The sequence below is a fragment of the Schistocerca nitens genome, unplaced genomic scaffold (assembly GCF_023898315.1).
Source record: "Schistocerca nitens isolate TAMUIC-IGC-003100 unplaced genomic scaffold, iqSchNite1.1 HiC_scaffold_191, whole genome shotgun sequence".
Classification (NCBI taxonomy): Eukaryota; Metazoa; Arthropoda; class Insecta; order Orthoptera; family Acrididae; genus Schistocerca; species Schistocerca nitens.
The window spans coordinates 106,768-125,000 of NW_026045732.1; the positions used below are offsets into that span (position 1 = coordinate 106,768).

The 18,233-nt window shown below is 45.1% G+C and overlaps 21 non-coding genes across 21 annotated transcripts; all 21 read right to left on the minus strand.

Moving 5' to 3' along the window:
• Positions 1–1,543: 1,543 nt before the first annotated feature.
• Trnal-caa (transfer RNA leucine (anticodon CAA)) lies at positions 1,544–1,659 on the minus strand. Its single transcript has 2 exons — positions 1,622–1,659; positions 1,544–1,589 (listed from the first exon to the last, which is right to left on the minus strand). It is a non-coding gene; the product is annotated as a tRNA-Leu (tRNA).
• Positions 1,660–2,361: 702 nt separating this feature from the next.
• On the minus strand, positions 2,362–2,477 carry Trnal-caa (transfer RNA leucine (anticodon CAA)). Its single transcript has 2 exons — positions 2,440–2,477; positions 2,362–2,407 (listed from the first exon to the last, which is right to left on the minus strand). It is a non-coding gene; the product is annotated as a tRNA-Leu (tRNA).
• A 702-nt stretch (positions 2,478–3,179) lies between these two features.
• On the minus strand, positions 3,180–3,295 carry Trnal-caa (transfer RNA leucine (anticodon CAA)). The gene is made up of 2 exons: positions 3,258–3,295; positions 3,180–3,225 (listed from the first exon to the last, which is right to left on the minus strand). It is a non-coding gene; the product is annotated as a tRNA-Leu (tRNA).
• Positions 3,296–3,997: 702 nt separating this feature from the next.
• Trnal-caa (transfer RNA leucine (anticodon CAA)) lies at positions 3,998–4,113 on the minus strand. Its single transcript has 2 exons — positions 4,076–4,113; positions 3,998–4,043 (listed from the first exon to the last, which is right to left on the minus strand). It is a non-coding gene; the product is annotated as a tRNA-Leu (tRNA).
• Positions 4,114–4,815: 702 nt separating this feature from the next.
• Trnal-caa (transfer RNA leucine (anticodon CAA)) lies at positions 4,816–4,931 on the minus strand. Its single transcript has 2 exons — positions 4,894–4,931; positions 4,816–4,861 (listed from the first exon to the last, which is right to left on the minus strand). It is a non-coding gene; the product is annotated as a tRNA-Leu (tRNA).
• A 702-nt stretch (positions 4,932–5,633) lies between these two features.
• Positions 5,634–5,749, minus strand: Trnal-caa (transfer RNA leucine (anticodon CAA)). The gene is made up of 2 exons: positions 5,712–5,749; positions 5,634–5,679 (listed from the first exon to the last, which is right to left on the minus strand). It is a non-coding gene; the product is annotated as a tRNA-Leu (tRNA).
• A 702-nt stretch (positions 5,750–6,451) lies between these two features.
• On the minus strand, positions 6,452–6,567 carry Trnal-caa (transfer RNA leucine (anticodon CAA)). The gene is made up of 2 exons: positions 6,530–6,567; positions 6,452–6,497 (listed from the first exon to the last, which is right to left on the minus strand). It is a non-coding gene; the product is annotated as a tRNA-Leu (tRNA).
• A 702-nt stretch (positions 6,568–7,269) lies between these two features.
• Trnal-caa (transfer RNA leucine (anticodon CAA)) lies at positions 7,270–7,385 on the minus strand. Its single transcript has 2 exons — positions 7,348–7,385; positions 7,270–7,315 (listed from the first exon to the last, which is right to left on the minus strand). It is a non-coding gene; the product is annotated as a tRNA-Leu (tRNA).
• Positions 7,386–8,087: 702 nt separating this feature from the next.
• Positions 8,088–8,203, minus strand: Trnal-caa (transfer RNA leucine (anticodon CAA)). Its single transcript has 2 exons — positions 8,166–8,203; positions 8,088–8,133 (listed from the first exon to the last, which is right to left on the minus strand). It is a non-coding gene; the product is annotated as a tRNA-Leu (tRNA).
• A 702-nt stretch (positions 8,204–8,905) lies between these two features.
• Trnal-caa (transfer RNA leucine (anticodon CAA)) lies at positions 8,906–9,021 on the minus strand. Its single transcript has 2 exons — positions 8,984–9,021; positions 8,906–8,951 (listed from the first exon to the last, which is right to left on the minus strand). It is a non-coding gene; the product is annotated as a tRNA-Leu (tRNA).
• A 702-nt stretch (positions 9,022–9,723) lies between these two features.
• Trnal-caa (transfer RNA leucine (anticodon CAA)) lies at positions 9,724–9,839 on the minus strand. Its single transcript has 2 exons — positions 9,802–9,839; positions 9,724–9,769 (listed from the first exon to the last, which is right to left on the minus strand). It is a non-coding gene; the product is annotated as a tRNA-Leu (tRNA).
• A 702-nt stretch (positions 9,840–10,541) lies between these two features.
• On the minus strand, positions 10,542–10,657 carry Trnal-caa (transfer RNA leucine (anticodon CAA)). Its single transcript has 2 exons — positions 10,620–10,657; positions 10,542–10,587 (listed from the first exon to the last, which is right to left on the minus strand). It is a non-coding gene; the product is annotated as a tRNA-Leu (tRNA).
• Positions 10,658–11,359: 702 nt separating this feature from the next.
• Positions 11,360–11,475, minus strand: Trnal-caa (transfer RNA leucine (anticodon CAA)). The gene is made up of 2 exons: positions 11,438–11,475; positions 11,360–11,405 (listed from the first exon to the last, which is right to left on the minus strand). It is a non-coding gene; the product is annotated as a tRNA-Leu (tRNA).
• Positions 11,476–12,177: 702 nt separating this feature from the next.
• On the minus strand, positions 12,178–12,293 carry Trnal-caa (transfer RNA leucine (anticodon CAA)). The gene is made up of 2 exons: positions 12,256–12,293; positions 12,178–12,223 (listed from the first exon to the last, which is right to left on the minus strand). It is a non-coding gene; the product is annotated as a tRNA-Leu (tRNA).
• Positions 12,294–12,995: 702 nt separating this feature from the next.
• Trnal-caa (transfer RNA leucine (anticodon CAA)) lies at positions 12,996–13,111 on the minus strand. The gene is made up of 2 exons: positions 13,074–13,111; positions 12,996–13,041 (listed from the first exon to the last, which is right to left on the minus strand). It is a non-coding gene; the product is annotated as a tRNA-Leu (tRNA).
• A 702-nt stretch (positions 13,112–13,813) lies between these two features.
• Positions 13,814–13,929, minus strand: Trnal-caa (transfer RNA leucine (anticodon CAA)). Its single transcript has 2 exons — positions 13,892–13,929; positions 13,814–13,859 (listed from the first exon to the last, which is right to left on the minus strand). It is a non-coding gene; the product is annotated as a tRNA-Leu (tRNA).
• Positions 13,930–14,631: 702 nt separating this feature from the next.
• Positions 14,632–14,747, minus strand: Trnal-caa (transfer RNA leucine (anticodon CAA)). Its single transcript has 2 exons — positions 14,710–14,747; positions 14,632–14,677 (listed from the first exon to the last, which is right to left on the minus strand). It is a non-coding gene; the product is annotated as a tRNA-Leu (tRNA).
• Positions 14,748–15,449: 702 nt separating this feature from the next.
• Trnal-caa (transfer RNA leucine (anticodon CAA)) lies at positions 15,450–15,565 on the minus strand. The gene is made up of 2 exons: positions 15,528–15,565; positions 15,450–15,495 (listed from the first exon to the last, which is right to left on the minus strand). It is a non-coding gene; the product is annotated as a tRNA-Leu (tRNA).
• A 702-nt stretch (positions 15,566–16,267) lies between these two features.
• On the minus strand, positions 16,268–16,383 carry Trnal-caa (transfer RNA leucine (anticodon CAA)). Its single transcript has 2 exons — positions 16,346–16,383; positions 16,268–16,313 (listed from the first exon to the last, which is right to left on the minus strand). It is a non-coding gene; the product is annotated as a tRNA-Leu (tRNA).
• A 702-nt stretch (positions 16,384–17,085) lies between these two features.
• Trnal-caa (transfer RNA leucine (anticodon CAA)) lies at positions 17,086–17,201 on the minus strand. Its single transcript has 2 exons — positions 17,164–17,201; positions 17,086–17,131 (listed from the first exon to the last, which is right to left on the minus strand). It is a non-coding gene; the product is annotated as a tRNA-Leu (tRNA).
• Positions 17,202–17,903: 702 nt separating this feature from the next.
• On the minus strand, positions 17,904–18,019 carry Trnal-caa (transfer RNA leucine (anticodon CAA)). Its single transcript has 2 exons — positions 17,982–18,019; positions 17,904–17,949 (listed from the first exon to the last, which is right to left on the minus strand). It is a non-coding gene; the product is annotated as a tRNA-Leu (tRNA).
• Between the last annotated feature and the right edge of the window lie 214 nt (positions 18,020–18,233).

Sequence of the window (18,233 nt, forward strand, 5' to 3'; positions counted from 1 at the left end):
AGCCAACGTAAGCCGTTTACGCTGCTGCAGCGAATTCTTTAGCACAAACATTCGCCTGGGACAGTCCTGACGCAAGTGACCACTCTCATTACAGATATGGCACGTGGGAGGTTGGCCACTGTAAGTAACGTGAGCCCTATAGTCACAAACGGTAATATGGGAGGGTATATTCTGCTTTATATGCATTTCTACAGATCGGACGCCACTGTAACATTGTAACCTGTGCTGGTTCGACCACCGTTCGTTTCGAATCTGCTTGATATCCCCGAATTTAGACAGAACCTCCTTCAGATAACAATTTTCTACTTCAGGGGGTAAATGAAAGATACGCACATTGGTATACTCTACGTCGGCATTGGAAATGAGCACAGTACTTACAGACTCGTCCCGGTGCCGAAAAACAGCTCGCCCTCCGTGTGTCGTCATAATCTTTTCCAGTAACACAGGATTCAGCAATTTTACAAAAAAACAATATTGCTCGGTATCATAATACGCAGTGTGCACCTGATCAGAGGTAATCCCAATAACATCCACAATCCAATCATGTATTTCCAAGGAACTAGGCTGCACGTAACGGGTAGACTTGTCGAAATCAAAACGGAGTGTACACTTTCGCGGAAATAACCTGGACATTGCAAACTATAGCTAGCGGTTGAACCGCTAGAATAACACAAGAACGAAAATCAAACTCGAGATCAATATACACAAATCAGAAAACTTCACGGTCAAAGAGAAAGGTAAGTAGTAATCACGACTTGTAAACACGTGTCGGAGCGGAGCACTTAATACGTCCGATCAGCACGGTGTCTCAGGCGCGACTTGACCGCTCGGCCATCCTGACACTTGATTTGATACTCCTCGTTTGTTCTATTAGAGTACTTGCAGTTGATGTTGTAGTCGCATCCACGTTGTCACAGTACGCAGGCATGAGTTCTGCACCCGTTAGACGTTCGCCAGACGCAGCCGCACAAATATAGCGCAGAATGTACCACCAAAAGAGTTTCTCAAATCCAAATAATCACAGCAATCAATACATTTCGTTCGAAACTAAGTCGTCTGTTAAAGACATCAGAGATTAGACAGAATGCAGAGGTCTATCTGTCGAGTAATATCTCAAGTATTGGTCACGTTGTAATCTCCATAAAGTAATACTTTGAGTATATGAATTTATTTCGTGTTCTCTGTATTTCATCAGTGACTATTATTGTACAGATGATGTACTGGTCAGCCTGCACTGTTTCCTCACACTGTCGTTAGCACTCTGCATCTCTAGACAAGAGTCGTTTTCATACCACAAGTGTCCCTTTTGACGTGTTTGCGGCTGTGGCGCGGAAGTATCCTCACGAGGGGAAAGCCGTATTTACAACCAACACTCTCTGTTTGTAGCTCACACTACCGAAGAAACAATTTGGTGCCGTAGGTGCGCTTCTGTTTGATGCAAACTTTTGATTTCACTTAGGAGAACACGGCCAGTATCGTGCTGTTGCACATTACAAAGGATCTCAATGATATTCAGGGTGCTCCAGTGAAGCGACAAAATCTGTGTCAGGAGTGGGATTCGAACCCACGCCCTCATTCGAGGACCAGAAGGCTCTAGCTGCTACTGCAGCCAAGGTCGTTCCTTGAGTCTGGCGCCTTAGACCGCTCGGCCATCCTGACACTTGATTTGATACTCCTCGTTTGTTCTATTAGAGTACTTGCAGTTGATGTTGTAGTCGCATCCACGTTGTCACAGTACGCAGGCATGAGTTCTGCACCCGTTAGACGTTCGCCAGACGCAGCCGCACAAATATAGCGCAGAATGTACCACCAAAAGAGTTTCTCAAATCCAAATAATCACAGCAATCAATACATTTCGTTCGAAACTAAGTCGTCTGTTAAAGACATCAGAGATTAGACAGAATGCAGAGGTCTATCTGTCGAGTAATATCTCAAGTATTGGTCACGTTGTAATCTCCATAAAGTAATACTTTGAGTATATGAATTTATTTCGTGTTCTCTGTATTTCATCAGTGACTATTATTGTACAGATGATGTACTGGTCAGCCTGCACTGTTTCCTCACACTGTCGTTAGCACTCTGCATCTCTAGACAAGAGTCGTTTTCATACCACAAGTGTCCCTTTTGACGTGTTTGCGGCTGTGGCGCGGAAGTATCCTCACGAGGGGAAAGCCGTATTTACAACCAACACTCTCTGTTTGTAGCTCACACTACCGAAGAAACAATTTGGTGCCGTAGGTGCGCTTCTGTTTGATGCAAACTTTTGATTTCACTTAGGAGAACACGGCCAGTATCGTGCTGTTGCACATTACAAAGGATCTCAATGATATTCAGGGTGCTCCAGTGAAGCGACAAAATCTGTGTCAGGAGTGGGATTCGAACCCACGCCCTCATTCGAGGACCAGAAGGCTCTAGCTGCTACTGCAGCCAAGGTCGTTCCTTGAGTCTGGCGCCTTAGACCGCTCGGCCATCCTGACACTTGATTTGATACTCCTCGTTTGTTCTATTAGAGTACTTGCAGTTGATGTTGTAGTCGCATCCACGTTGTCACAGTACGCAGGCATGAGTTCTGCACCCGTTAGACGTTCGCCAGACGCAGCCGCACAAATATAGCGCAGAATGTACCACCAAAAGAGTTTCTCAAATCCAAATAATCACAGCAATCAATACATTTCGTTCGAAACTAAGTCGTCTGTTAAAGACATCAGAGATTAGACAGAATGCAGAGGTCTATCTGTCGAGTAATATCTCAAGTATTGGTCACGTTGTAATCTCCATAAAGTAATACTTTGAGTATATGAATTTATTTCGTGTTCTCTGTATTTCATCAGTGACTATTATTGTACAGATGATGTACTGGTCAGCCTGCACTGTTTCCTCACACTGTCGTTAGCACTCTGCATCTCTAGACAAGAGTCGTTTTCATACCACAAGTGTCCCTTTTGACGTGTTTGCGGCTGTGGCGCGGAAGTATCCTCACGAGGGGAAAGCCGTATTTACAACCAACACTCTCTGTTTGTAGCTCACACTACCGAAGAAACAATTTGGTGCCGTAGGTGCGCTTCTGTTTGATGCAAACTTTTGATTTCACTTAGGAGAACACGGCCAGTATCGTGCTGTTGCACATTACAAAGGATCTCAATGATATTCAGGGTGCTCCAGTGAAGCGACAAAATCTGTGTCAGGAGTGGGATTCGAACCCACGCCCTCATTCGAGGACCAGAAGGCTCTAGCTGCTACTGCAGCCAAGGTCGTTCCTTGAGTCTGGCGCCTTAGACCGCTCGGCCATCCTGACACTTGATTTGATACTCCTCGTTTGTTCTATTAGAGTACTTGCAGTTGATGTTGTAGTCGCATCCACGTTGTCACAGTACGCAGGCATGAGTTCTGCACCCGTTAGACGTTCGCCAGACGCAGCCGCACAAATATAGCGCAGAATGTACCACCAAAAGAGTTTCTCAAATCCAAATAATCACAGCAATCAATACATTTCGTTCGAAACTAAGTCGTCTGTTAAAGACATCAGAGATTAGACAGAATGCAGAGGTCTATCTGTCGAGTAATATCTCAAGTATTGGTCACGTTGTAATCTCCATAAAGTAATACTTTGAGTATATGAATTTATTTCGTGTTCTCTGTATTTCATCAGTGACTATTATTGTACAGATGATGTACTGGTCAGCCTGCACTGTTTCCTCACACTGTCGTTAGCACTCTGCATCTCTAGACAAGAGTCGTTTTCATACCACAAGTGTCCCTTTTGACGTGTTTGCGGCTGTGGCGCGGAAGTATCCTCACGAGGGGAAAGCCGTATTTACAACCAACACTCTCTGTTTGTAGCTCACACTACCGAAGAAACAATTTGGTGCCGTAGGTGCGCTTCTGTTTGATGCAAACTTTTGATTTCACTTAGGAGAACACGGCCAGTATCGTGCTGTTGCACATTACAAAGGATCTCAATGATATTCAGGGTGCTCCAGTGAAGCGACAAAATCTGTGTCAGGAGTGGGATTCGAACCCACGCCCTCATTCGAGGACCAGAAGGCTCTAGCTGCTACTGCAGCCAAGGTCGTTCCTTGAGTCTGGCGCCTTAGACCGCTCGGCCATCCTGACACTTGATTTGATACTCCTCGTTTGTTCTATTAGAGTACTTGCAGTTGATGTTGTAGTCGCATCCACGTTGTCACAGTACGCAGGCATGAGTTCTGCACCCGTTAGACGTTCGCCAGACGCAGCCGCACAAATATAGCGCAGAATGTACCACCAAAAGAGTTTCTCAAATCCAAATAATCACAGCAATCAATACATTTCGTTCGAAACTAAGTCGTCTGTTAAAGACATCAGAGATTAGACAGAATGCAGAGGTCTATCTGTCGAGTAATATCTCAAGTATTGGTCACGTTGTAATCTCCATAAAGTAATACTTTGAGTATATGAATTTATTTCGTGTTCTCTGTATTTCATCAGTGACTATTATTGTACAGATGATGTACTGGTCAGCCTGCACTGTTTCCTCACACTGTCGTTAGCACTCTGCATCTCTAGACAAGAGTCGTTTTCATACCACAAGTGTCCCTTTTGACGTGTTTGCGGCTGTGGCGCGGAAGTATCCTCACGAGGGGAAAGCCGTATTTACAACCAACACTCTCTGTTTGTAGCTCACACTACCGAAGAAACAATTTGGTGCCGTAGGTGCGCTTCTGTTTGATGCAAACTTTTGATTTCACTTAGGAGAACACGGCCAGTATCGTGCTGTTGCACATTACAAAGGATCTCAATGATATTCAGGGTGCTCCAGTGAAGCGACAAAATCTGTGTCAGGAGTGGGATTCGAACCCACGCCCTCATTCGAGGACCAGAAGGCTCTAGCTGCTACTGCAGCCAAGGTCGTTCCTTGAGTCTGGCGCCTTAGACCGCTCGGCCATCCTGACACTTGATTTGATACTCCTCGTTTGTTCTATTAGAGTACTTGCAGTTGATGTTGTAGTCGCATCCACGTTGTCACAGTACGCAGGCATGAGTTCTGCACCCGTTAGACGTTCGCCAGACGCAGCCGCACAAATATAGCGCAGAATGTACCACCAAAAGAGTTTCTCAAATCCAAATAATCACAGCAATCAATACATTTCGTTCGAAACTAAGTCGTCTGTTAAAGACATCAGAGATTAGACAGAATGCAGAGGTCTATCTGTCGAGTAATATCTCAAGTATTGGTCACGTTGTAATCTCCATAAAGTAATACTTTGAGTATATGAATTTATTTCGTGTTCTCTGTATTTCATCAGTGACTATTATTGTACAGATGATGTACTGGTCAGCCTGCACTGTTTCCTCACACTGTCGTTAGCACTCTGCATCTCTAGACAAGAGTCGTTTTCATACCACAAGTGTCCCTTTTGACGTGTTTGCGGCTGTGGCGCGGAAGTATCCTCACGAGGGGAAAGCCGTATTTACAACCAACACTCTCTGTTTGTAGCTCACACTACCGAAGAAACAATTTGGTGCCGTAGGTGCGCTTCTGTTTGATGCAAACTTTTGATTTCACTTAGGAGAACACGGCCAGTATCGTGCTGTTGCACATTACAAAGGATCTCAATGATATTCAGGGTGCTCCAGTGAAGCGACAAAATCTGTGTCAGGAGTGGGATTCGAACCCACGCCCTCATTCGAGGACCAGAAGGCTCTAGCTGCTACTGCAGCCAAGGTCGTTCCTTGAGTCTGGCGCCTTAGACCGCTCGGCCATCCTGACACTTGATTTGATGCTCCTCGTTTGTTCTATTAGAGTACTTGCAGTTGATGTTGTAGTCGCATCCACGTTGTCACAGTACGCAGGCATGAGTTCTGCACCCGTTAGACGTTCGCCAGACGCAGCCGCACAAATATAGCGCAGAATGTACCACCAAAAGAGTTTCTCAAATCCAAATAATCACAGCAATCAATACATTTCGTTCGAAACTAAGTCGTCTGTTAAAGACATCAGAGATTAGACAGAATGCAGAGGTCTATCTGTCGAGTAATATCTCAAGTATTGGTCACGTTGTAATCTCCATAAAGTAATACTTTGAGTATATGAATTTATTTCGTGTTCTCTGTATTTCATCAGTGACTATTATTGTACAGATGATGTACTGGTCAGCCTGCACTGTTTCCTCACACTGTCGTTAGCACTCTGCATCTCTAGACAAGAGTCGTTTTCATACCACAAGTGTCCCTTTTGACGTGTTTGCGGCTGTGGCGCGGAAGTATCCTCACGAGGGGAAAGCCGTATTTACAACCAACACTCTCTGTTTGTAGCTCACACTACCGAAGAAACAATTTGGTGCCGTAGGTGCGCTTCTGTTTGATGCAAACTTTTGATTTCACTTAGGAGAACACGGCCAGTATCGTGCTGTTGCACATTACAAAGGATCTCAATGATATTCAGGGTGCTCCAGTGAAGCGACAAAATCTGTGTCAGGAGTGGGATTCGAACCCACGCCCTCATTCGAGGACCAGAAGGCTCTAGCTGCTACTGCAGCCAAGGTCGTTCCTTGAGTCTGGCGCCTTAGACCGCTCGGCCATCCTGACACTTGATTTGATACTCCTCGTTTGTTCTATTAGAGTACTTGCAGTTGATGTTGTAGTCGCATCCACGTTGTCACAGTACGCAGGCATGAGTTCTGCACCCGTTAGACGTTCGCCAGACGCAGCCGCACAAATATAGCGCAGAATGTACCACCAAAAGAGTTTCTCAAATCCAAATAATCACAGCAATCAATACATTTCGTTCGAAACTAAGTCGTCTGTTAAAGACATCAGAGATTAGACAGAATGCAGAGGTCTATCTGTCGAGTAATATCTCAAGTATTGGTCACGTTGTAATCTCCATAAAGTAATACTTTGAGTATATGAATTTATTTCGTGTTCTCTGTATTTCATCAGTGACTATTATTGTACAGATGATGTACTGGTCAGCCTGCACTGTTTCCTCACACTGTCGTTAGCACTCTGCATCTCTAGACAAGAGTCGTTTTCATACCACAAGTGTCCCTTTTGACGTGTTTGCGGCTGTGGCGCGGAAGTATCCTCACGAGGGGAAAGCCGTATTTACAACCAACACTCTCTGTTTGTAGCTCACACTACCGAAGAAACAATTTGGTGCCGTAGGTGCGCTTCTGTTTGATGCAAACTTTTGATTTCACTTAGGAGAACACGGCCAGTATCGTGCTGTTGCACATTACAAAGGATCTCAATGATATTCAGGGTGCTCCAGTGAAGCGACAAAATCTGTGTCAGGAGTGGGATTCGAACCCACGCCCTCATTCGAGGACCAGAAGGCTCTAGCTGCTACTGCAGCCAAGGTCGTTCCTTGAGTCTGGCGCCTTAGACCGCTCGGCCATCCTGACACTTGATTTGATACTCCTCGTTTGTTCTATTAGAGTACTTGCAGTTGATGTTGTAGTCGCATCCACGTTGTCACAGTACGCAGGCATGAGTTCTGCACCCGTTAGACGTTCGCCAGACGCAGCCGCACAAATATAGCGCAGAATGTACCACCAAAAGAGTTTCTCAAATCCAAATAATCACAGCAATCAATACATTTCGTTCGAAACTAAGTCGTCTGTTAAAGACATCAGAGATTAGACAGAATGCAGAGGTCTATCTGTCGAGTAATATCTCAAGTATTGGTCACGTTGTAATCTCCATAAAGTAATACTTTGAGTATATGAATTTATTTCGTGTTCTCTGTATTTCATCAGTGACTATTATTGTACAGATGATGTACTGGTCAGCCTGCACTGTTTCCTCACACTGTCGTTAGCACTCTGCATCTCTAGACAAGAGTCGTTTTCATACCACAAGTGTCCCTTTTGACGTGTTTGCGGCTGTGGCGCGGAAGTATCCTCACGAGGGGAAAGCCGTATTTACAACCAACACTCTCTGTTTGTAGCTCACACTACCGAAGAAACAATTTGGTGCCGTAGGTGCGCTTCTGTTTGATGCAAACTTTTGATTTCACTTAGGAGAACACGGCCAGTATCGTGCTGTTGCACATTACAAAGGATCTCAATGATATTCAGGGTGCTCCAGTGAAGCGACAAAATCTGTGTCAGGAGTGGGATTCGAACCCACGCCCTCATTCGAGGACCAGAAGGCTCTAGCTGCTACTGCAGCCAAGGTCGTTCCTTGAGTCTGGCGCCTTAGACCGCTCGGCCATCCTGACACTTGATTTGATACTCCTCGTTTGTTCTATTAGAGTACTTGCAGTTGATGTTGTAGTCGCATCCACGTTGTCACAGTACGCAGGCATGAGTTCTGCACCCGTTAGACGTTCGCCAGACGCAGCCGCACAAATATAGCGCAGAATGTACCACCAAAAGAGTTTCTCAAATCCAAATAATCACAGCAATCAATACATTTCGTTCGAAACTAAGTCGTCTGTTAAAGACATCAGAGATTAGACAGAATGCAGAGGTCTATCTGTCGAGTAATATCTCAAGTATTGGTCACGTTGTAATCTCCATAAAGTAATACTTTGAGTATATGAATTTATTTCGTGTTCTCTGTATTTCATCAGTGACTATTATTGTACAGATGATGTACTGGTCAGCCTGCACTGTTTCCTCACACTGTCGTTAGCACTCTGCATCTCTAGACAAGAGTCGTTTTCATACCACAAGTGTCCCTTTTGACGTGTTTGCGGCTGTGGCGCGGAAGTATCCTCACGAGGGGAAAGCCGTATTTACAACCAACACTCTCTGTTTGTAGCTCACACTACCGAAGAAACAATTTGGTGCCGTGGGTGCGCTTCTGTTTGATGCAAACTTTTGATTTCACTTAGGAGAACACGGCCAGTATCGTGCTGTTGCACATTACAAAGGATCTCAATGATATTCAGGGTGCTCCAGTGAAGCGACAAAATCTGTGTCAGGAGTGGGATTCGAACCCACGCCCTCATTCGAGGACCAGAAGGCTCTAGCTGCTACTGCAGCCAAGGTCGTTCCTTGAGTCTGGCGCCCTAGACCGCTCGGCCATCCTGACACTTGATTTGATACTCCTCGTTTGTTCTATTAGAGTACTTGCAGTTGATGTTGTAGTCGCATCCACGTTGTCACAGTACGCAGGCATGAGTTCTGCACCCGTTAGACGTTCGCCAGACGCAGCCGCACAAATATAGCGCAGAATGTACCACCAAAAGAGTTTCTCAAATCCAAATAATCACAGCAATCAATACATTTCGTTCGAAACTAAGTCGTCTGTTAAAGACATCAGAGATTAGACAGAATGCAGAGGTCTATCTGTCGAGTAATATCTCAAGTATTGGTCACGTTGTAATCTCCATAAAGTAATACTTTGAGTATATGAATTTATTTCGTGTTCTCTGTATTTCATCAGTGACTATTATTGTACAGATGATGTACTGGTCAGCCTGCACTGTTTCCTCACACTGTCGTTAGCACTCTGCATCTCTAGACAAGAGTCGTTTTCATACCACAAGTGTCCCTTTTGACGTGTTTGCGGCTGTGGCGCGGAAGTATCCTCACGAGGGGAAAGCCGTATTTACAACCAACACTCTCTGTTTGTAGCTCACACTACCGAAGAAACAATTTGGTGCCGTAGGTGCGCTTCTGTTTGATGCAAACTTTTGATTTCACTTAGGAGAACACGGCCAGTATCGTGCTGTTGCACATTACAAAGGATCTCAATGATATTCAGGGTGCTCCAGTGAAGCGACAAAATCTGTGTCAGGAGTGGGATTCGAACCCACGCCCTCATTCGAGGACCAGAAGGCTCTAGCTGCTACTGCAGCCAAGGTCGTTCCTTGAGTCTGGCGCCTTAGACCGCTCGGCCATCCTGACACTTGATTCGATACTCCTCGTTTGTTCTATTAGAGTACTTGCAGTTGATGTTGTAGTCGCATCCACGTTGTCACAGTACGCAGGCATGAGTTCTGCACCCGTTAGACGTTCGCCAGACGCAGCCGCACAAATATAGCGCAGAATGTACCACCAAAAGAGTTTCTCAAATCCAAATAATCACAGCAATCAATACATTTCGTTCGAAACTAAGTCGTCTGTTAAAGACATCAGAGATTAGACAGAATGCAGAGGTCTATCTGTCGAGTAATATCTCAAGTATTGGTCACGTTGTAATCTCCATAAAGTAATACTTTGAGTATATGAATTTATTTCGTGTTCTCTGTATTTCATCAGTGACTATTATTGTACAGATGATGTACTGGTCAGCCTGCACTGTTTCCTCACACTGTCGTTAGCACTCTGCATCTCTAGACAAGAGTCGTTTTCATACCACAAGTGTCCCTTTTGACGTGTTTGCGGCTGTGGCGCGGAAGTATCCTCACGAGGGGAAAGCCGTATTTACAACCAACACTCTCTGTTTGTAGCTCACACTACCGAAGAAACAATTTGGTGCCGTAGGTGCGCTTCTGTTTGATGCAAACTTTTGATTTCACTTAGGAGAACACGGCCAGTATCGTGCTGTTGCACATTACAAAGGATCTCAATGATATTCAGGGTGCTCCAGTGAAGCGACAAAATCTGTGTCAGGAGTGGGATTCGAACCCACGCCCTCATTCGAGGACCAGAAGGCTCTAGCTGCTACTGCAGCCAAGGTCGTTCCTTGAGTCTGGCGCCTTAGACCGCTCGGCCATCCTGACACTTGATTTGATACTCCTCGTTTGTTCTATTAGAGTACTTGCAGTTGATGTTGTAGTCGCATCCACGTTGTCACAGTACGCAGGCATGAGTTCTGCACCCGTTAGACGTTCGCCAGACGCAGCCGCACAAATATAGCGCAGAATGTACCACCAAAAGAGTTTCTCAAATCCAAATAATCACAGCAATCAATACATTTCGTTCGAAACTAAGTCGTCTGTTAAAGACATCAGAGATTAGACAGAATGCAGAGGTCTATCTGTCGAGTAATATCTCAAGTATTGGTCACGTTGTAATCTCCATAAAGTAATACTTTGAGTATATGAATTTATTTCGTGTTCTCTGTATTTCATCAGTGACTATTATTGTACAGATGATGTACTGGTCAGCCTGCACTGTTTCCTCACACTGTCGTTAGCACTCTGCATCTCTAGACAAGAGTCGTTTTCATACCACAAGTGTCCCTTTTGACGTGTTTGCGGCTGTGGCGCGGAAGTATCCTCACGAGGGGAAAGCCGTATTTACAACCAACACTCTCTGTTTGTAGCTCACACTACCGAAGAAACAATTTGGTGCCGTAGGTGCGCTTCTGTTTGATGCAAACTTTTGATTTCACTTAGGAGAACACGGCCAGTATCGTGCTGTTGCACATTACAAAGGATCTCAATGATATTCAGGGTGCTCCAGTGAAGCGACAAAATCTGTGTCAGGAGTGGGATTCGAACCCACGCCCTCATTCGAGGACCAGAAGGCTCTAGCTGCTACTGCAGCCAAGGTCGTTCCTTGAGTCTGGCGCCTTAGACCGCTCGGCCATCCTGACACTTGATTTGATACTCCTCGTTTGTTCTATTAGAGTACTTGCAGTTGATGTTGTAGTCGCATCCACGTTGTCACAGTACGCAGGCATGAGTTCTGCACCCGTTAGACGTTCGCCAGACGCAGCCGCACAAATATAGCGCAGAATGTACCACCAAAAGAGTTTCTCAAATCCAAATAATCACAGCAATCAATACATTTCGTTCGAAACTAAGTCGTCTGTTAAAGACATCAGAGATTAGACAGAATGCAGAGGTCTATCTGTCGAGTAATATCTCAAGTATTGGTCACGTTGTAATCTCCATAAAGTAATACTTTGAGTATATGAATTTATTTCGTGTTCTCTGTATTTCATCAGTGACTATTATTGTACAGATGATGTACTGGTCAGCCTGCACTGTTTCCTCACACTGTCGTTAGCACTCTGCATCTCTAGACAAGAGTCGTTTTCATACCACAAGTGTCCCTTTTGACGTGTTTGCGGCTGTGGCGCGGAAGTATCCTCACGAGGGGAAAGCCGTATTTACAACCAACACTCTCTGTTTGTAGCTCACACTACCGAAGAAACAATTTGGTGCCGTAGGTGCGCTTCTGTTTGATGCAAACTTTTGATTTCACTTAGGAGAACACGGCCAGTATCGTGCTGTTGCACATTACAAAGGATCTCAATGATATTCAGGGTGCTCCAGTGAAGCGACAAAATCTGTGTCAGGAGTGGGATTCGAACCCACGCCCTCATTCGAGGACCAGAAGGCTCTAGCTGCTACTGCAGCCAAGGTCGTTCCTTGAGTCTGGCGCCTTAGACCGCTCGGCCATCCTGACACTTGATTTGATACTCCTCGTTTGTTCTATTAGAGTACTTGCAGTTGATGTTGTAGTCGCATCCACGTTGTCACAGTACGCAGGCATGAGTTCTGCACCCGTTAGACGTTCGCCAGACGCAGCCGCACAAATATAGCGCAGAATGTACCACCAAAAGAGTTTCTCAAATCCAAATAATCACAGCAATCAATACATTTCGTTCGAAACTAATATGTCTGTTAAAGACATCAGAGATTAGACAGAATGCAGAGGTCTATCTGTCGAGTAATATCTCAAGTATTGGTCACGTTGTAATCTCCATAAAGTAATACTTTGAGTATATGAATTTATTTCGTGTTCTCTGTATTTCATCAGTGACTATTATTGTACAGATGATGTACTGGTCAGCCTGCACTGTTTCCTCACACTGTCGTTAGCACTCTGCATCTCTAGACAAGAGTCGTTTTCATACCACAAGTGTCCCTTTTGACGTGTTTGCGGCTGTGGCGCGGAAGTATCCTCACGAGGGGAAAGCCGTATTTACAACCAACACTCTCTGTTTGTAGCTCACACTACCGAAGAAACAATTTGGTGCCGTAGGTGCGCTTCTGTTTGATGCAAACTTTTGATTTCACTTAGGAGAACACGGCCAGTATCGTGCTGTTGCACATTACAAAGGATCTCAATGATATTCAGGGTGCTCCAGTGAAGCGACAAAATCTGTGTCAGGAGTGGGATTCGAACCCACGCCCTCATTCGAGGACCAGAAGGCTCTAGCTGCTACTGCAGCCAAGGTCGTTCCTTGAGTCTGGCGCCTTAGACCGCTCGGCCATCCTGACACTTGATTTGATACTCCTCGTTTGTTCTATTAGAGTACTTGCAGTTGATGTTGTAGTCGCATCCACGTTGTCACAGTACGCAGGCATGAGTTCTGCACCCGTTAGACGTTCGCCAGACGCAGCCGCACAAATATAGCGCAGAATGTACCACCAAAAGAGTTTCTCAAATCCAAATAATCACAGCAATCAATACATTTCGTTCGAAACTAATATGTCTGTTAAAGACATCAGAGATTAGACAGAATGCAGAGGTCTATCTGTCGAGTAATATCTCAAGTATTGGTCACGTTGTAATCTCCATAAAGTAATACTTTGAGTATATGAATTTATTTCGTGTTCTCTGTATTTCATCAGTGACTATTATTGTACAGATGATGTACTGGTCAGCCTGCACTGTTTCCTCACACTGTCGTTAGCACTCTGCATCTCTAGACAAGAGTCGTTTTCATACCACAAGTGTCCCTTTTGACGTGTTTGCGGCTGTGGCGCGGAAGTATCCTCACGAGGGGAAAGCCGTATTTACAACCAACACTCTCTGTTTGTAGCTCACACTACCGAAGAAACAATTTGGTGCCGTAGGTGCGCTTCTGTTTGATGCAAACTTTTGATTTCACTTAGGAGAACACGGCCAGTATCGTGCTGTTGCACATTACAAAGGATCTCAATGATATTCAGGGTGCTCCAGTGAAGCGACAAAATCTGTGTCAGGAGTGGGATTCGAACCCACGCCCTCATTCGAGGACCAGAAGGCTCTAGCTGCTACTGCAGCCAAGGTCGTTCCTTGAGTCTGGCGCCTTAGACCGCTCGGCCATCCTGACACTTGATTTGATACTCCTCGTTTGTTCTATTAGAGTACTTGCAGTTGATGTTGTAGTCGCATCCACGTTGTCACAGTACGCAGGCATGAGTTCTGCACCCGTTAGACGTTCGCCAGACGCAGCCGCACAAATATAGCGCAGAATGTACCACCAAAAGAGTTTCTCAAATCCAAATAATCACAGCAATCAATACATTTCGTTCGAAACTAAGTCGTCTGTTAAAGACATCAGAGATTAGACAGAATGCAGAGGTCTATCTGTCGAGTAATATCTCAAGTATTGGTCACGTTGTAATCTCCATAAAGTAATACTTTGAGTATATGAATTTATTTCGTGTTCTCTGTATTTCATCAGTGACTATTATTGTACAGATGATGTACTGGTCAGCCTGCACTGTTTCCTCACACTGTCGTTAGCACTCTGCATCTCTAGACAAGAGTCGTTTTCATACCACAAGTGTCCCTTTTGACGTGTTTGCGGCTGTGGCGCGGAAGTATCCTCACGAGGGGAAAGCCGTATTTACAACCAACACTCTCTGTTTGTAGCTCACACTACCGAAGAAACAATTTGGTGCCGTAGGTGCGCTTCTGTTTGATGCAAACTTTTGATTTCACTTAGGAGAACACGGCCAGTATCGTGCTGTTGCACATTACAAAGGATCTCAATGATATTCAGGGTGCTCCAGTGAAGCGACAAAATCTGTGTCAGGAGTGGGATTCGAACCCACGCCCTCATTCGAGGACCAGAAGGCTCTAGCTGCTACTGCAGCCAAGGTCGTTCCTTGAGTCTGGCGCCTTAGACCGCTCGGCCATCCTGACACTTGATTTGATACTCCTCGTTTGTTCTATTAGAGTACTTGCAGTTGATGTTGTAGTCGCATCCACGTTGTCACAGTACGCAGGCATGAGTTCTGCACCCGTTAGACGTTCGCCAGACGCAGCCGCACAAATATAGCGCAGAATGTACCACCAAAAGAGTTTCTCAAATCCAAATAATCACAGCAATCAATACATTTCGTTCGAAACTAAGTCGTCTGTTAAAGACATCAGAGATTAGACAGAATGCAGAGGTCTATCTGTCGAGTAATATCTCAAGTATTGGTCACGTTGTAATCTCCATAAAGTAATACTTTGAGTATATGAATTTATTTCGTGTTCTCTGTATTTCATCAGTGACTATTATTGTACAGATGATGTACTGGTCAGCCTGCACTGTTTCCTCACACTGTCGTTAGCACTCTGCATCTCTAGACAAGAGTCGTTTTCATACCACAAGTGTCCCTTTTGACGTGTTTGCGGCTGTGGCGCGGAAGTATCCTCACGAGGGGAAAGCCGTATTTACAACCAACACTCTCTGTTTGTAGCTCACACTACCGAAGAAACAATTTGGTGCCGTAGGTGCGCTTCTGTTTGATGCAAACTTTTGATTTCACTTAGGAGAACACGGCCAGTATCGTGCTGTTGCACATTACAAAGGATCTCAATGATATTCAGGGTGCTCCAGTGAAGCGACAAAATCTGTGTCAGGAGTGGGATTCGAACCCACGCCCTCATTCGAGGACCAGAAGGCTCTAGCTGCTACTGCAGCCAAGGTCGTTCCTTGAGTCTGGCGCCTTAGACCGCTCGGCCATCCTGACACTTGATTTGATACTCCTCGTTTGTTCTATTAGAGTACTTGCAGTTGATGTTGTAGTCGCATCCACGTTGTCACAGTACGCAGGCATGAGTTCTGCACCCGTTAGACGTTCGCCAGACGCAGCCGCACAAATATAGCGCAGAATGTACCACCAAAAGAGTTTCTCAAATCCAAATAATCACAGCAATCAATACATTTCGTTCGAAACTAAGTCGTCTGTTAAAGACATCAGAGATTAGACAGAATGCAGAGGTCTATCTGTCGAGTAATATCTCAAGTATTGGTCACGTTGTAATCTCCATAAAGTAATACTTTGAGTATATGAATTTATTTCGTGTTCTCTGTATTTCATCAGTGACTATTATTGTACAGATGATGTACTGGTCAGCCTGCACTGTTTCCTCACACTGTCGTTAGCACTCTGCATCTCTAGACAAGAGTCGTTTTCATACCACAAGTGTCCCTTTTGACGTGTTTGCGGCTGTGGCGCGGAAGTATCCTCACGAGGGGAAAGCCGTATTTACAACCAACACTCTCTGTTTGTAGCTCACACTACCGAAGAAACAATTTGGTGCCGTAGGTGCGCTTCTGTTTGATGCAAACTTTTGATTTCACTTAGGAGAACACGGCCAGTATCGTGCTGTTGCACATTACAAAGGATCTCAATGATATTCAGGGTGCTCCAGTGAAGCGACAAAATCTGTGTCAGGAGTGGGATTCGAACCCACGCCCTCATTCGAGGACCAGAAGGCTCTAGCTGCTACTGCAGCCAAGGTCGTTCGTTGAGTCTGGCGCCTTAGACCGCTCGGCCATCCTGACACTTGATTTGATACTCCTCGTTTGTTCTATTAGAGTACTTGCAGTTGATGTTGTAGTCGCATCCACGTTGTCACAGTACGCAGGCATGAGTTCTGCACCCGTTAGACGTTCGCCAGACGCAGCCGCACAAATATAGCGCAGAATGTACCACCAAAAGAGTTTCTCAAATCCAAATAATCACAGCAATCAATACATTTCGTTCGAAACTAAGTCGTCTGTTAAAGACATCAGAGATTAGACAGAATGCAGAGGTCTATCTGTCGAGTAATATCTCAAGTATTGGTCACGTTGTAATCTCCATAAAGTAATACTTTGAGTATATGAATTTATTTCGTGTTCTCTGTATTTCATCAGTGACTATTATTGTACAGATGATGTACTGGTCAGCCTGCACTGTTTCCTCACACTGTCGTTAGCACTCTGCATCTCTAGACAAGAGTCGTTTTCATACCACAAGTGTCCCTTTTGACGTGTTTGCGGCTGTGGCGCGGAAGTATCCTCACGAGGGGAAAGCCGTATTTACAACCAACACTCTCTGTTTGTAGCTCACACTACCGAAGAAACAATTTGGTGCCGTAGGTGCGCTTCTGTTTGATGCAAACTTTTGATTTCACTTAGGAGAACACGGCCAGTATCGTGCTGTTGCACATTACAAAGGATCTCAATGATATTCAGGGTGCTCCAGTGAAGCGACAAAATCTGTGTCAGGAGTGGGATTCGAACCCACGCCCTCATTCGAGGACCAGAAGGCTCTAGCTGCTACTGCAGCCAAGGTCGTTCCTTGAGTCTGGCGCCTTAGACCGCTCGGCCATCCTGACACTTGATTTGATACTCCTCGTTTGTTCTATTAGAGTACTTGCAGTTGATGTTGTAGTCGCATCCACGTTGTCACAGTACGCAGGCATGAGTTCTGCACCCGTTAGACGTTCGCCAGACGCAGCCGCACAAATATAGCGCAGAATGTACCACCAAAAGAGTTTCTCAAATCCAAATAATCACAGCAATCAATACATTTCGTTCGAAACTAAGTCGTCTGTTAAAGACATCAGAGATTAGACAGAATGCAGAGGTCTATCTGTCGAGTAATATCTCAAGTATTGGTCACGTTGTAATCTCCATAAAGTAATACTTTGAGTATATGAATTTATTTCGTGTTCTCTGTATTTCATCAGTGACTATTATTGTACAGATGATGTACTGGTCAGCCTGCACTGTTTCCTCACACTGTCGTTAGCACTCTGCATCTCTAGACAAGAGTCGTTTTCATACCACAAGTGTCCCTTTTGACGTGTTTGCGGCTGTGGCGCGGAAGTATCCTCACGAGGGGAAAGCCGTATTTACAACCAACACTCTCTGTTTGTAGCTCACACTACCGAAGAAACAATTTGGTGCCGTAGGTGCGCTTCTGTTTGATGCAAACTTTTGATTTCACTTAGGAGAACACGGCCAGTATCGTGCTGTTGCACATTACAAAGGATCTCAATGATATTCAGGGTGCTCCAGTGAAGCGACAAAATCTGTGTCAGGAGTGGGATTCGAACCCACGCCCTCATTCGAGGACCAGAAGGCTCTAGCTGCTACTGCAGCCAAGGTCGTTCCTTGAGTCTGGCGCCTTAGACCGCTCGGCCATCCTGACACTTGATTTGATACTCCTCGTTTGTTCTATTAGAGTACTTGCAGTTGATGTTGTAGTCGCATCCACGTTGTCACAGTACGCAGGCATGAGTTCTGCACCCGTTAGACGTTCGCCAGACGCAGCCGCACAAATATAGCGCAGAATGTACCACCAAAAGAGTTTCTCAAATCCAAATAATCACAGCAATCAATACATTTCGTTCGAAACTAAGTCG